This window comes from Rhinatrema bivittatum, chromosome 2, assembly GCF_901001135.1.
Source record: "Rhinatrema bivittatum chromosome 2, aRhiBiv1.1, whole genome shotgun sequence".
NCBI lineage: Eukaryota > Metazoa > Chordata > Amphibia > Gymnophiona > Rhinatrematidae > Rhinatrema > Rhinatrema bivittatum.
In genome coordinates, this window is record NC_042616.1 from 676,141,465 (window position 1) to 676,154,236 (window position 12,772).

Consider the following 12,772-nt stretch of genomic DNA (forward strand, 5'->3'; position numbering starts at 1 on the left):
TCCCACCCAAACTCCTCCCTAATCCCTCCCCTTCCCAAGAATTGCATTCGCGCCTTGTGATACCATTATTATCGCCTGCGTTAATGCCATAACACATTTTGATGAATGACCTTGATAGTTTCTTAGCAGTTTACAATTTGAACATTCATAATAAATAGACAATAATACAAATTAATAAGTATTAATAACACAGAGGTTAAAATAGATCAAAAAACAAAATAAAAAGAGCTCCCTGATCTTTTTTTTTTTTCTTCTGATCTGGCACACATACACACACACTAAAATAAATTAATTTTCCAGGCTTTTAGTCAATGCACACACACTTGAAGCTAGTTAACTCCACAATTTCACCTCTCCCCAAACTTAAGTATCAATATTACCCAGCTAGCAATACTAACCAATCCTCTTCAGTTGCAAGCAAAATCTTCCTCTACTCTCAATATTCCCTCAAGAGGCACAATTTCTGTCAATACTCCCTCAAGATGTTCTTTTTCTACCATCATGTTTCTCTATTTCTATAAATATTGCCCTTAAATTGATACTTTAAAATTATCTGATATTTCTTCTACTTCACCTAGATCCTCCTATCTAGCCAGTGCCTCCCGTATGCATTCTCCCATCCAGCAAAAGGGCACTTAAAAGTAACCCAAAAACACAGTCCGACCCTTTAAAATTAGTTCTTTTAGTATCCCCCCACCCTCTGGACCCCTCCAACCCCCCAAAAAAAATTTAAGTACCTGGGGGTCCAGTGGGGGTCCCGGGAGCGTTCTCCCGCTCTCGGGCCGTCGGCTGCCAGTAAACAAAATGGTGCTGATGGCCCTTTGTCCTTAGCATGTGACGGGTATCCGTGCCATTGGCCGGCCCCTGTCACATGGTAGGAGCACTGGATGGCCCGCGCCATTTTTAAATAAATTAATTTTCCAGGCTTTTAGTCAATGCACACACACTTGAAGCTAGTTAACTCCACAATTTCACCTCTCCCCAAACTTAAGTATTAATATTACCCAGCTAGCAATACTAACCAATCCTCTTCAGTTGCCATTTTAAAAATGGCGCGGGCCATCCAGTGCTCCTACCATGTGACAGAGGCCGGCCAATGGCTAAGGGCAAAGGGCCATCGGCACCATTTTGTTTACTGGCAGCCAACGGCCCGAGAGCAGGAGAACGCTCCCGGGACCCCCACTGGACCACCAGGTACTTAAAAAAAAATTGGGGGGGGGGGGGGGGGTTGGAGGGTCCGGAGGGTCCGGAGGGTGGAGGGATACTAAAAAACTAATTTTAAAGGGTCAGGCTGTGTTTTTGGGTTATTGGCTCGGCACAGCCGATAAAAAAAAAAAATGATTGGACCGCAGGAAAAATAATTTCCCGATGGTCCACGAATCCAAAACCAGAACCGATTCCGGTTCCGATTCACATCTCTATTAGGCATATCCACACTTCACTGAAAGAACTGAGTACATGTTCTACCTCCAGGTAGAGTCAGAGAACCAAGCCCTTCTGAATCCAAACTCAGGAGGGACAATAAATGTGCTGCTTCTTCCAGCTCTTTTCCACAATTTCCTCATGTAACTCAGAGTCACCTTTATAATTTAAAAGGAAAGGACCCTTCTTGTGGGGATGGGCCAAGTTTTGGTTCTCCACTATTTTACCTCTGTCCCCCTTGCTACACCTTCTATTAGAAGCTTCCATAGAAAAAGCTATAGTAAATACCTAGTGGGCTTTGCATAATGTTGTGTGAAAAAGTTTTGACATCCATAGTCAAGTTTTATGTTTCAATGAATCTCTAAGTGAACAAAAGCTGACATAACCTCTTCACAAAAAAAACATGGATAGGATAATTCAAAAAGTGACAATATCAAATTGCAAAAATTGCCTATTGTGCACATAGTAATACAAAAAAGTTGAAATGTTTACATCATAGAAAAGACATTTTACGGTGCAATGCAAACTTGAGCATCAAGCTTTACCTTGTTAGATTACTAATCGAGTATAATCATAGCCCCATAATTTTTTTTTAATTTTGAAAAAATGTGTGAAAGTCCCGTTAATTCAAAATAATATTCCTGGCAAATGACAATATGTATAAAACATTCATGTTTTCAAAATAGCAGTGCAGCGATTAATCCAAAACACATATGCAAGTTGAAGTTGACCCAGATCACCTAGTTCAGTTCCAGAGTGATAAAGAGGTGAGTTGATATTGGTTGTATTTGGAAGGTGGTGATATATATATATATATAGTATACTCAAAAAACAGATCACTTATTCAATAGCCAATCCTCACCTTAATTAACTATATAATCATGTATGAAGATATATCAACCACATCCCACTCAATTTTTAACCTTTTTATTTCTTTATATTTTTTGCACAAATTTTTATCAAAAAACATCCATATAGCAGAATACCTTCTTGCTATAACATACAAATCCACTTTAAAATCATTACAAACATTATTGTTTCTCAAAAGAGCTTACCATTCTGGAAACTGTCCATGTTTATCTTTTACACCAGGTCAAGCTTAATCAAGTTGTAACATCCTTTTTTTCTCTTTATGATTGAACCGTACTTCAAACCTTCTATTATCTGCCAGGTGTGTTCACAGATATATTCACAGATGTATTCACAGACGTATTCCAAAGGTTCAGGCACCCCAGAAGTATTCACAGATGTATTCACAAGCGTATTTCCAAAGGTTCATACACCCCAACATAAAGGCCTCGATGTTTCACCACTCAAACGGCTTCATCAGGGGGAATTTAATAATAATTTTCATCCCATATAGAAAATATCTCAATTAAGCTTTTGGCTCTGTTCAGTTTTTACCTTCCATTTTCATATTCTAAACGTCATTCAGTGACGTCATTTGAAAAGATGAAGCAGCCAGTAATGGCGTTTGTAGCCTGAATGAAGGTGATTCTTTTGGGGAAGGCAAAGAGTCACTGAATGACATCTAGAATATCATTTTTTAAGATGGCGCTGGCTGTCCATTGCTCCTACCATGTGACAGAGGCCGGCCCATGGCACTGATAGCCCCTGTCACATGGTAAGGGCAAAGGGCCATTGGTGCCATTTTGATTACTGGCAGCCGATGGCCCGAGAGCGGGAGATCGCACCTGGGACCCCCGCTGGACCACCAGGGACTTTCGGTAAGTCTTGGGGTGGTCGGTCGGGCAAGTCTTGGGGGTTGGGAGGGTAGGGGTTGCAATTAATTAAATTTGAAGGGTTGGGGTGGATTTGAGGTTTTTTTTACAACCCCCATTGTAATTTGGGGTGGGTTTTGGGCTTCGTTTCAGGGGGGGGGGTAGATGAAATAAAATCGGCCCGAACCACGGGAAATGAAATTTCCCGTGGCAGGCCGATAACAAAGGCCGAACCAAAAAGTTCAGCCAAATCACATCTCTAAGCAATAGGGCCTCTCCAACATGTTTTATTATTTATTTATTTATTTATTTATTTATTTGTCAAGTTTTATATACTGTCAATCGGTTTTGCCATCATAATGGTTTACAATTGTCAATGGGAAAGGGGAGTGTTAGGTTCACTAATCAATATGTTAAGATTCACATTACAATATACAGTTACAGCATTCAGTTTGTTAGTACATTCTGTTCAGTGAAAGGTTGCAGTAATGGTATGGTTTGGTTGGTTATCATGCTTCTTGTAGTTGCGAGATTCAATAGATATCAGTTCGCTTGGAGTGGTTAGTGTGTACTTGTCTCTTTTGGTTTGATGGTTGTGTAGCTGGATGTATGGTTGTCATTGAGTATCTAAGTAGGCTTTGGTGAAGAGCCAGGTTTTTAGTTCCTTCTTGAATGTTTTTTGGTTGGGTTGTGTTCTTATTTTGATTGGAAGGGAGTTCCATAGCTTGGGGCTTCTAATGGATATGGCTGTTTCTCGAGTTGTAGTGAGTTGTGTGGTTCATGCGGGAGGACTGTTTAGGAGACCTTTGTTTGTTGATCGTAGTTTTTGCTTTGGGGCGTGGGGTTTGATGGTTTTAGTTAACCAGCTGGTTTGCTGACCTAGAATTGCTTTGTGTAGTATTGTTAGAATTTTGTAGTCTATTCGATATTTAATTGGGAGCCAGTGCATCGAAATGAGTGTAGGAGTGATATGTCCATGTTTTTTTGTTCCTGTTAGTATTCTAGCGGCTGCATTCTGTAGTATTTGGAGTGGACGGATTGTGGTGAGAGGTAGGCTGAATAGTAAGGAGTTTCAGTAGTCTAGGTTGGAGAAAATGAGTAGTTGTAGAACTGTTCTGAAGTCTTCTTGTGAAAGGAAGGGCTTGAGTCATCTTAGGGTTAATAATTTGTGGTATGCTTCCTTTATTTTGGTAGTGATTATTATTATTATTGTTATTATTTAACATTTTTCTATACCGACATTCGCACGAGACATCACATCGGTTTCCAGATAACAGCAAATTCAGCCAACAGGGCTTTACATTGTAACTGATATTATAACAGGGGGGGGAGGAAAGGGACGGGGCAGGGCAGTAAGTTGGAACTAAGAGGGTAAGCTGGGAAAAGGGGGGGGGATGGGGGTTTATTTACAAAACGGCAGGAGTTATGTACATTCTATATGCATTCTATTATATACAGTCAAAATACAAGGTGAGGGAGGGGTAGGGGGGCTGGGATTAGAGAGGGATGGGATGTGGGGGGGGGGTAGGGATGGAAGGGGAGGAGGGAGTCTGGGTGTGAGATGGGGTGGAATGGGGAGGGGGTGAGGGGTGGGAAGGGAACTGGGATGGCAGATTAAGAGTATGCGTGCGTGAAAAGCCATGTTTTAAGTTTCTGTCTAAATTTCTTAGGGCAGATCTCAAGGCGTAGACTGGTGGGCATTGAGTTCCATAGCTTGGGACCAGCTAAGGAGATGGAGCATTGTTTGGTGGAAGCGAGGTGGGATAGTTTGGGTGTAGGAGTGGGTATTGTGGCAAGGTAAGGTGATCTGGTTGGTCTGGATGTCGTGCGAAGGTGTAGGGAGTCAGAGAACCAATGCATGTTTGGGTTGTGGATGGCTTTGTGTATAAGAGTTAGAGTCTTAAATATGATTCTTGCGGATATGGGGAGCCAGTGTAGTTGCTTAAGGATGGGGGTGATGTGATTGTTTCTACGTGTGCCTGTTAGTATGCACGCAGCTGCATTTAGAAGGAGCTGCAAGGGGGTTGTGGCATTTTTGGGAAGGCCTAGTAGGATGGCGTTAGCGTAGTCTATTTTGGATAGGATGAGTGCCTGAAGCACAGTTCTGAAGTCGCTGGGATGCAAGAGCGGTTTTAGTTTTTTGAGTGTGTGTAGCTTGAAATAGCATTCCTTGAGGGTGGTGTTGATGAATTTTTGTAGGGTGAATTGGGTGTCAAGAATTACACCAAGGTCTCTTACATGTTGAGCGATGAGTGATGTGGGTCCTGAAGGATAGTTCCATGTCAATGCTGATTCCGAGGTTTCTGGTATGTGTGACTGGCGATATTGATGTGTTTGGGTTCTCCATTTTGAGTGGTGGTGCGGGTGCATTGCTGTTTTTCCTGTCTAGGATGACTATTGCTGTTTTGTCTATGTTTATTGTGAATTTAAGATCAGTTAGCAGTTGTTTAATTTCAGCAAGATACATGGCTGTTATTCCGTAGGTTTCTTCTAATGTGTTGTGTACTGGGATTAATATTTGTATGTCGTCTGCGTACAGGTAATGTGTCAGACCAAGGCGGTCTAGCAGGTGACGAATTGGAAGGAGGTAAATGTTGAAGAGTGTTGCGGATAGTGCTGATCCTTGTGGGACTCCTGTGTTAGACGTGGTATTGCACATAGAGCAATTGCCACAAGGGCTATGTCTTCTAGGTCATTCACTCTCAAAACGTTTTATCTCAGGTAATATGGAATGGACTACAAAGTCTCTTATTCTCCTTCCTTTCGTAAAAGTCATCATAGGGTGTTTATCAAATACAGCATGCAGATGCAATGCATGCCAATATCTGTGCAGAATTGTAATCACTGCTCCTGACTTGCCTGAATGGTGCATTGTAAATACCAAACAATAGGTGGTTTCTGACTATCCAGAAGTATCCATTCCCTTTCTGTATTCAAAGCCCTCTTATATGCAAGCTTAATAATGTGCATAGGAGGAATCATTGACACAGGTCCTGTGCATGCATACAAAAGTTACTTTTTGTAAAGCAAATCCTACTTAAGCATAAGAACTACCCAATCAGTAAGTTGGATCATAAAGAGAATGGGTGATAACTGTCATACCATAAAGGATTATTATGATCAATAGGTTACAGATTCATTATTATCATTTTTCACCAATATTTCCTCCATAACAGATGTTATCAAGGTCTCTGTACTACATCCTCAACAAAAGCCCTCCTGTGCAATATCCAATAATTCAGCACTGTCAATATAATCTGACAATTGTGTAGTAACAACTTTCTTTACAATTTTTACAATATAAGGCAAATTTGAAACAGGTCTATAATTTTGACAGTCTCGGATCTAAATTTTTACCTTTCAGTTGTGGTAAAACTACTTCTGTTTTAACCTGAGATGGTAGATATCCCTTCTTCAAACAACCCTTCACCAAAGTTTGTAACCATACAATGATTTTATCAGGTGCATCTTTTAACAACCAAGAAGGACATAGATCTTTCAGGGGAGAAGCTGGTTTCATCTGAGACATGATCTTATTTAATTCTACTAAAGAAATATCTTCATACTCATCAAACCCATCACCCAGTCTACCTCTTTATCCACCTGCAAGTCCATTGCCTTTCTTAAATGATCCTTCCTCAGATCTTCTAATAATCCATTTACTTTTCCATCAAAGTAATGGACCAACTTTTCACAATCAGGTAGATCCTTATAAATTAGGGGAAACTACTTTTCATCTTCAACCAATCATTTCACTATCCAAAAAGGGGTTTGGGGTTATTATTAGAGGATTGTACTATCCCCAAATAATATTTCTGTTTTGCAAGCTCTATCATCTTAAAATACTTAGTGTTTGCTTTACACCAGTGTTTCTTCACATCACTATTATCAGTTTTCTTCCAGGATCATTCCAATATACAACATTTTCTTTTCAGTATGGTCAAATCTTGTTTATACCAAGGAGAGACTATACCCTTCCTAGAAACATTAATCTGTTTGTTTTTCTGAGCCTTCTCTCTACCATAAACCAAAACATTATTCCAACCCTCCAATAATCCATCCAAATCCTCCTTATCTAGGTCCTTCCAATAAGAATGAACTCCAGTCTCCATAATTTCCCTCAACACCACTGGATCTAATTTCCCCCATCTAACTTTATCCTTCATCTTATTTACCTCTAGGACTATTTTACTAGAATGCCAAAAAGAAAAAATTACTACATAGTGATCTGACCAAATAACACTTTCTGATCCCAAAAAAAATCAATCTACCAGTTAAAATAGCTAAACTGGAGCCAAAGACCAAATGCAATGTATGGCCTTTCTCATGAGTGAAACCCATAACTAATTAGTGTAGATCTCCTGTCTCTAACATAGACAGGAACTCGGCAGACTTAAAGCCTGAGTTCCTGTCTTTGTGCAGGTTAAAGTCCCCCAATATTAGCAAAAATGGAAATTTAGTAGCAAGTGACAAAAGAATCTCTACAATTTCCACAATCCTATCCACTGATAAATCAAAGAGGACAATACCATAAAGATAATAACACTGGGGTCAAAAAATCCAGTTTAACTAACAGATTCTCACAGCCTATCACTGGATGCATCACAATTTGTTTCAATGACAAACAACTTTTAAATATAACTGCAACACCTCCTCACCTTTTTCCTACTCTGTTATTTAACACAATATTATAACCTTCCAGATAAATCTGTGCAGTGGCAACTCCCCTCTTCTTCGCCATTCAAGTTTCTGTGATACATACCAAATCTAAATTTCTCTCTATAATCAAATCATGAATTAACAACCAATTTTTCTGTATAGATCTAGCATTAATTAATATACCCTTTAATTCCTTTTCACTATTGATAACATTCACATCATTAAAAGTATTGCCTAATCTAACAGGGGTAATCAGACATCTATAAGCAGTCTGCTTACCCCATTAGTGCTACAATAGCTGCTACTAACCCTTCCATATTTCACTCTACCTGTTATAGAGACTATATGTTCAGTAATTTCCTAGAAAAAGATCAGTCCACAAGAGCTCCCAATGAGCTCCCTAAGAGGCTTCCCAACAGGTGACCCTCTTGGGCTCGCCTCTTCAATGAGCTGCAATGGAGCTCATCTTGTGACTTTATGGCCCCAAAATATGACATGCAGGGCACTAGGTAGGGTCTCCAGTCACCGCATTTCGATGCAGAGGGGCAGGGATAAAGTTCCCAATAGTTCAGAGGCACTTTCAATTCATAGCCACTGCTGGTAAGGATGGCTGGCAGCCCTCTAGTTCTTCCCCTGACCAGTAAGATGTTTCCACATATAGTCTCATGGCTCATCTTGTGGCTTTATGGCCCCAAAAGATGATGTACAGGGCAGTAGGCAGGGTCTCCAGTCACTTCGCTTTGATAGAGGGGGGCATGGCTAAAGCACATGATAGTTCAGAGGCACTTTCAATTCACAGCCACTGCTGGTAAAAGGTGGCTGACAGCCCTCTAGCTTTTCCCCTGACCAGCAAGATTTTCCCCGCAGATGCTCCCAGATAATGATCAATTGGTCTATCCTTTCTGCCTTGCAATTTTCTTAAGGTAGTAACTGCTGCTCCATGAAGGTTATCCCCATGCAGAAATGTTACACCACCCCCTTTCTTCATTTACAACCTCAAGCTTTTAGGGATCCACAGTGTTTTTCCCATGCCCTTTTGAAGTCATTTACTTTCTCATCTACACCACCTCTTCTGGAAGGGCATTCCAAGCATCTATCTCCCTTTCTGTGAAGAAATATTTCCTAATATTGGTTCTGAGTTAGTCCCCCTTGGAGTTTCATAGCTTGTCCCTTAGTTCTATTGTTTCCTTTCCAACGTAAAAGGTTGGAAGTTTATACATCATTAATACCCTTCAGATATCTGGAAGTCTGTATCGTATCTCCCCTGCACCTTCTCTCCTCCAGGGTATACATATTCAGATCTTTCACCCTTCAGACCTCACACTGTTTTGATCACCTTCCTTTTGACTACTTCCATCCAGTCACTATTCTTTTTGAGATACGGTCTCCAGAACTGAACCCAATACTCTAGGTGAGGCCTCACCAAGGACCTGTACAAGGGCATTATCACCTCCATTTTCATGTTGGTTATTCTGCTCTCTATGTAGCCCAACATCTTTCTGGCTTTAGCTACTGCTTTGTCACATTGCTTCATTGCCTTCAGATCCCCAGACACAATCACGCCAAGGTCCCTCTCCTGGTCCATGTAGAATAGTCTTTCGCCCCTATCACATACAGCTCTTTTGGATTACTGCACCTCAGGTGCATGACTCGGCACTTCTTGGCATTGAATTGCAGCTGCCAGATCTTTGCCCACTCTTCTAGTTTTCTTAAATCCTTTTTCATTCACTCTACTCCTTCATGTATGGTTAATTTTTATTGTTATCTGTTTTAAACTTAATTTAAGAGTTTTGAGTTTAATTATTTTTTTCTGTACATCACTTTGATTTACTTGTAACATATTGTGATTAATGAAGTCAATAAATAATAATAATTATTCAGGCATGTCCACTCTGTTGCAGATCTTAGTATCATCCATAAAATGACAAACTTTACCTTCTAACTCCTCTGCATTGTCACTTACGAAGATATTGAAAAGAAGCAGTCCCTTGAGTGCTCCACTTAACACCATTTTCTCATCAGAGCAGATTCCACTTACCATTACACATTGTCTCTTGTCAATCAGTTTGCAATACACACCAGCACATTGGTGCCCACACCCAAGCTATGCGAGACCATATGAAAAGCTTTGTTGAAATCCAAGTAAATCACATAGAGCATGCTTCCTTGATCTAATTCTGTAGTCACCCAATCAAAAAAATCAATCTGATTTATCTGACGGGAGCTTCTCTTGGTGAATCCATCCTGCTTTGGGTCCAGAAACCCACTTGATTGAAAATAGTTCACTATCCTCTCCTTCAGAAGAGTCTCCATTAATTTTCCCACCACCAAGGTGATTTCCCACTTCCTCTCTGCTACCATCCTTGTGAAGTGGAACCACAACTGTTCTTCTCCAATCTTGCAGCATTACTCCAATACCAGGGATCTATTGAACAGGCCTTTCAGTGGACCCGCCAGCACATCTCTGAGTTCCCTTAGTATCCTGGGATATACCACTTCCAGCCCCATAGCCTTGTCTGCTTTCAGTTTTCCTAGCTCCTACTTTACATTCTCTTCTTTAAATGGGGTTGAATCTACCCCACTCCCATGCATGCTCTTTTCAACCAGCAATGATCCTTCTCCAGGGTGTTCTTTAGTGAACACCAAAATGAAAAATGTGTTTAATATTTCTGCTATTTCATCATCTTTTCCCACATATTGCTCCGTGTCCCCTTTCAATTTTATTATAATACCTTGGGTCTTCTTTCTTTCTTTCACTAATATATCTGAAAAATGTTTTTTCACCTCGCTTTACCTCTTTAGCAATCCTTTCTTCCACTTAAACTTTTGCTTTCCTGATGACTTTCCTTGCTTCTCTCAGCTTCACCACATATTCATCTCTGTATTCCTCTTTTTGGGAACCTTTGTACTTCCTGAGTGCCATTCTTTTTGCCTTTATTTTATTAGCCAACTCCTCTGAGAACTGGATCAGTTTATTTTTCCTCTTACTCTTGTTTACTTTTCTTACATAGAGATTTGTAGCCTTTGAAATATCTCTTTATAATTTAGTCCACTGTTGTTCCACTTCACCCATTGTCTCCCAGGTTTCTAGTTCCTTCTCAAGGTACTTCCCCATTTTATGAAAGTCTATATTTTGGAAATTCAAAACTTGGATCTTCATATGACTTCTCTCCTTCCTGGCTGCAATATCAAACCACACTGTCAAATGATCGCTAATGCTCAAGTGAGCACCTACTCTGATATTAGAGACATTTTCTCCATTTGTGAATACTAAATTGAGGATCACTCCCTCCCTCATAGAGATTTGTGAGTAATAGGTTGAGTATCACTCCCTCCCCATTTGTTATTTAATTTACCACTGCTATTTAAATACCTAATCACCCTCTTTATTTTGAATAAATATGTTTTCCTATTGCAGTGCATGCAGATTTTACTATATATGATCAGTAATTACCTATATCAAGTCTAGTAATTAGTAAACTTCTCAGACAAATGAGTAGGTTTTCCTAGTGATATAATGAAAATTGGGTAAAATGAATAGCACTCTAGGGATGTTATAAAGTGAAACAATTAGAACAAGAGACTTTTTAATAACACACATACAACAGGTTAAAATAAATTATCTTTGAAGCCTTTAAAAGGAAATAGGGGACATAGTTACCTTCACATACCCTGAGTACAAGAAAATGATAATAAGCTGTATTAATTACTTAGAAAATATTTTTTATTTCTGTCTTATCCAAATCCACAATTGATCACCTCTCTTATAATGACATACTGAAACAGGAAGCTGCATTCAGAAATAAAGGAGCCTACTTTCTAGGATGTATGCATCTGCAGAGTGCAGATACTATATATGTGGATTCCATAAAACTCCACCTATTTCAGAATCCTCATGTTTCCCTTGACATGTCCTGAAAATTTGGATTTGGATAGCAAACCAAATACAAAACCTAAGAGGGACAAATATGTACAGCAATCTCATAAGCTCTTAGAAAATTCAAGAATTTAAGAGCAATTCCACAATGCAGCAGCTATAAATTTGTTTTATATTTATTTATTTATTTATTTATTAACTTTTTATTTACCGACATTCGTGAAACACATCATGCCGGTTTACAAAGAACTCAGGCGGGAAATACAATAAAACAATATAACAATATAACAATATAACATTAATAACAGAAACAAAATTCAGAATACAAAATGAACCAAAGGAGCAATATGGATATAGATGCACTGTGTAAGTATAGTGTTGTGTACTAGAAGTAAATGATTTTGCTTATTTTTTCTTTAGGTGGCAAGCCTCCTTTTTATATGTCTGGAAATCTATAATGTATGCTGTTTGTCTAGTTAAAAGTAGAAGATATTTAGGGGACTGTTTATCAATATGTGTATCAGCAGGGTAACTAACGCATGGTTCACTAAAGGGCATAAAGTATATAGCTAATTATGTGTTAAACATGCTGATAATGAGTGCATTCACATTTTCTCCTTACCACACAAATGTAACTTGAACATTTTACTATTCCTCTAGAGATATGCATTAGCTCTGTTTAGTGACAGGCCCCCTTAGTTTGTAAGATTCAATGCAAAAAAAGGCACAGAGTCATTCATTTGGGATACAGAAATCCAAGGAAGCAGTGCATGATAGTAGATGAGAAACTATTGTGCACCAACCATGAAAGAAACCTCAGTATGATTGTGCCTGATGATCTCAAAGTAGTGAAACAGTGTGAGAAGGCTGTGGCCAGAGCCAGAAGAATGCTAAGATGCTTAGGGAAGAAGCATAATCTGCAGAAAAATAGAGGTAATGATGTCCCTGTACAGGTCAGTGAGACCTCAGTTAGAATATTCTGTCCAATTCTGGAGGTTTAACCTCCAAAAGGATATATATATATAGGCTGGAGATATTCCAGAGAAAGGCTACCAAAATGGTGAAGGGACACACCAAAAGCATAGGAGATGAG

General features: G+C 39.4%; 1 protein-coding gene across 1 annotated transcript in view; it reads left to right on the top strand.

Moving 5' to 3' along the window:
• Positions 1 to 12,772, top strand: part of ZFHX4 (zinc finger homeobox 4) — a 779,821-nt gene that overhangs the window by 761,912 nt on the left and 5,137 nt on the right. The window lies entirely within an intron of this gene.